Below are 4,925 nucleotides of genomic sequence, written 5' to 3' on the forward strand. Positions count from 1 at the left end.
CTCCCCTACAACGCCAGACTCTCGGATAAGCCCGAGATGTGTAAAGAAAAGTGTGGCGGACCGTCCAGTGAGGTCAGAGGTCAGAAAAGTGCAGTTTTCAGACAACGGTGGACACTGGACCGGCGCCGGCGGACACTGCCGACACTTCTGACATACGCACGCGTGCGGGGACACCTCCCCTACAACGCCACACTCTCGGATAAGCCCGAGAGGTGTAAAAAAAAGTGTGGCGGACCGTCCAGTGAGGTCAGAGGTCAGAAAAGTGCCGTTTTCAGACAACAGTGGACACTGGACAGGCACCGGTGGACACTGCCGACACTTCTGACATACGCACGCGTGCGGGGACACCTCCCCTACAACGCCACACTCTCGGATAAGCCCGAGAGGTGTTAAAGAAAAGTGTGGCGGACCGTCCAGTGAGGTCAGAGGTCAGAAAAGTGCAGTTTTCAGACAACGGTGGACACTGGACCGGCGCCGGCGGACACTGCCGACACTTCTGACATACGCACGCGTGCGGGGACACCTCCCCTACAACGCCACACTCTCGGATAAGCCCGAGAGGTGTAAAAAAAAGTGTGGCGGACCGTCCAGTGAGGTCAGAGGTCAGAAAAGTGCCGTTTTCAGACAACAGTGGACACTGGACAGGCACCGGTGGACACTGCCGACACTTCTGACATACGCACGCGTGCGGGGACACCTCCCCTACAACGCCACACTCTCGGATAAGCCCGAGAGGTGTAAAGAAAAGTGTGGCGGACCGTCCAGTGAGGTCAGAGGTCAGAAAAGTGCAGTTTTCAGACAACGGTTGACACTGGACCGGCGCCGGCGGACACTGCCGACACTTCTGACATACGCACGCGTGCGGGGACACCTCCCTTACAACGCCACACTCTCGGATAAGCCCGAGAGATGTAAAAAAAAGTGTGGCGGACCGTCCAGTGAGGTCAGAGGTCAGAAAAGTGCAGTTTTCAGACAACGGTGGATACTGGACCGGCGCCGGCGGACACTGCCGACACTTCTGAAATACGCACGCGTGCGGGGACACCTCCCCTACAACGCCACACTCTCGGATAAGCCCGAGAGGTGTAAAGAAAAGTGTGGCGGACCGTCCAGTGAGGTCAGAGGTCAGAAAAGTGCAGTTTTCAGACAACGGTGGACACTGGACCGGCGCCGGCGGACACTGCCGACACTTCTGACATACGCACGCGTGCGGGGACACCTCCCCTACAACGCCAGACTCTCGGATAAGCCCGAGATGTGTAAAGAAAAGTGTGGCGGACCGTCCAGTGAGGTCAGAGGTCAGAAAAGTGCAGTTTTCAGACAACGGTGGACACTGGACCGGCGCCGGCGGACACTGCCGACACTTCTGACATACGCACGCGTGCGGGGACACCTCCCCTACAACGCCACACTCTCGGATAAGCCCGAGAGGTGTAAAAAAAAGTGTGGCGGACCGTCCAGTGAGGTCAGAGGTCAGAAAAGTGCCGTTTTCAGACAACAGTGGACACTGGACAGGCACCGGTGGACACTGCCGACACTTCTGACATACGCACGCGTGCGGGGACACCTCCCCTACAACGCCACACTCTCGGATAAGCCCGAGAGGTGTTAAAGAAAAGTGTGGCGGACCGTCCAGTGAGGTCAGAGGTCAGAAAAGTGCAGTTTTCAGACAACGGTGGACACTGGACCGGCGCCGGCGGACACTGCCGACACTTCTGACATACGCACGCGTGCGGGGACACCTCCCCTACAACGCCACACTCTCGGATAAGCCCGAGAGGTGTAAAAAAAAGTGTGGCGGACCGTCCAGTGAGGTCAGAGGTCAGAAAAGTGCCGTTTTCAGACAACAGTGGACACTGGACAGGCACCGGTGGACACTGCCGACACTTCTGACATACGCACGCGTGCGGGGACACCTCCCCTACAACGCCACACTCTCGGATAAGCCCGAGAGGTGTAAAGAAAAGTGTGGCGGACCGTCCAGTGAGGTCAGAGGTCAGAAAAGTGCAGTTTTCAGACAACGGTGGACACTGGACCGGCGCCGGTGGACACTGCCGACACTTCTGACATACGCACGCGTGCGGGGACACCTCCCCTACAACGCCACACTCTCGGATAAGCCCGAGAGATGTAAAAAAAAGTGTGGCGGACCGTCCAGTGAGGTCAGAGGTCAGAAAAGTGCAGTTTTCAGACAACGGTGGACACTGGACCGGCGCCGGCGGACACTGCCGACACTTCTGACATACGCACGCGTGCGGGGACACCTCCCCTACAACGCCACACTCTCGGATAAGCCCGAGAGGTGTAAAAAAAAGTGTGGCGGACCGTCCAGTGAGGTCAGAGGTCAGAAAAGTGCCGTTTTCAGACAACAGTGGACACTGGACAGGCACCGGTGGACACTGCCGACACTTCTGACATACGCACGCGTGCGGGGACACCTCCCCTACAACGCCACACTCTCGGATAAGCCCGAGAGGTGTAAAGAAAAGTGTGGCGGACCGTCCAGTGAGGTCAGAGGTCAGAAAAGTGCAGTTTTCAGACAACGGTTGACACTGGACCGGCGCCGGCGGACACTGCCGACACTTCTGACATACGCACGCGTGCGGGGACACCTCCCTTACAACGCCACACTCTCGGATAAGCCCGAGAGATGTAAAAAAAAGTGTGGCGGACCGTCCAGTGAGGTCAGAGGTCAGAAAAGTGCAGTTTTCAGACAACGGTGGATACTGGACCGGCGCCGGCGGACACTGCCGACACTTCTGAAATACGCACGCGTGCGGGGACACCTCCCCTACAACGCCACACTCTCGGATAAGCCCGAGAGGTGTAAAGAAAAGTGTGGCGGACCGTCCAGTGAGGTCAGAGGTCAGAAAAGTGCAGTTTTCAGACAACGGTGGACACTGGACCGGCGCCGGTGGACACTGCCGACACTTCTGACATACGCACGCGTGCGGGGACACCTCCCCTACAACGCCACACTCTCGGATAAGCCCGAGAGATGTAAAAAAAAGTGTGGCGGACCGTCCAGTGAGGTCAGAGGTCAGAAAAGTGCAGTTTTCAGACAACGGTGGACACTGGACCGGCGCCGGCGGACACTGCCGACACTTCTGACATACGCACGCGTGCGGGGACACCTCCCCTACAACGCCACACTCTCGGATAAGCCCGAGAGGTGTAAAAAAAAGTGTGGCGGACCGTCCAGTGAGGTCAGAGGTCAGAAAAGTGCCGTTTTCAGACAACAGTGGACACTGGACAGGCACCGGTGGACACTGCCGACACTTCTGACATACGCACGCGTGCGGGGACACCTCCCCTACAACGCCACACTCTCGGATAAGCCCGAGAGGTGTAAAGAAAAGTGTGGCGGACCGTCCAGTGAGGTCAGAGGTCAGAAAAGTGCAGTTTTCAGACAACGGTTGACACTGGACCGGCGCCGGCGGACACTGCCGACACTTCTGACATACGCACGCGTGCGGGGACACCTCCCTTACAACGCCACACTCTCGGATAAGCCCGAGAGATGTAAAAAAAAGTGTGGCGGACCGTCCAGTGAGGTCAGAGGTCAGAAAAGTGCAGTTTTCAGACAACGGTGGATACTGGACCGGCGCCGGCGGACACTGCCGACACTTCTGAAATACGCACGCGTGCGGGGACACCTCCCCTACAACGCCACACTCTCGGATAAGCCCGAGAGGTGTAAAGAAAAGTGTGGCGGACCGTCCAGTGAGGTCAGAGGTCAGAAAAGTGCAGTTTTCAGACAACGGTGGACACTGGACCGGCGCCGGCGGACACTGCCGACACTTCTGACATACGCACGCGTGCGGGGACACCTCCCCTACAACGCCAGACTCTCGGATAAGCCCGAGAGGTGTAAAGAAAAGTGTGGCGGACCGTCCAGTGAGGTCAGAGGTCAGAAAAGTGCAGTTTTCAGACAACGGTGGACACTGGACCGGCGCCGGCGGACACTGCCGACACTTCTGACATACGCACGCGTGCGGGGACACCTCCCCTACAACGCCACACTCTCGGATAAGCCCGAGAGATGTAAAAAAAAGTGTGGCGGACCGTCCAGTGAGGACAGAGGTCAGAAAAGTGCAGTTTTCAGACAACGGTGGACACTGGACCGGCGCCGGCGGACACTGCCGACACTTCTGACATACGCACGCGTGCGGGGACACCTCCCCTACAACGCCACACTCTCGGATAAGCCCGAGAGGTGTAAAAAAAAGTGTGGCGGACCGTCCAGTGAGGTCAGAGGTCAGAAAAGTGCCGTTTTCAGACAACAGTGGACACTGGACAGGCACCGGTGGACACTGCCGACACTTCTGACATACGCACGCGTGCGGGGACACCTCCCCTACAACGCCACACTCTCGGATAAGCCCGAGAGGTGTAAAGAAAAGTGTGGCGGACCGTCCAGTGAGGTCAGAGGTCAGAAAAGTGCAGTTTTCAGACAACGGTGGACACTGGACCGGCGCCGGTGGACACTGCCGACACTTCTGACATACGCACGCGTGCGGGGACACCTCCCCTACAACGCCACACTCTCGGATAAGCCCGAGAGATGTAAAAAAAAGTGTGGCGGACCGTCCAGTGAGGTCAGAGGTCAGAAAAGTGCAGTTTTCAGACAACGGTTGACACTGGACCGGCGCCGGCGGACACTGCCGACACTTCTGACATACGCACGCGTGCGGGGACACCTCCCTTACAACGCCACACTCTCGGATAAGCCCGAGAGATGTAAAAAAAAGTGTGGCGGACCGTCCAGTGAGGTCAGAGGTCAGAAAAGTGCAGTTTTCAGACAACGGTGGATACTGGACCGGCGCCGGCGGACACTGCCGACACTTCTGAAATACGCACGCGTGCGGGGACACCTCCCCTACAACGCCACACTCTCGGATAAGCCCGAGAGGTGTAAAGAAAAG

This window comes from Gymnoscopelus braueri (genome assembly GCF_963280865.1).
Source record: "Gymnoscopelus braueri genome assembly, contig: SCAFFOLD_183, whole genome shotgun sequence".
NCBI lineage: Eukaryota > Metazoa > Chordata > Actinopteri > Myctophiformes > Myctophidae > Gymnoscopelus > Gymnoscopelus braueri.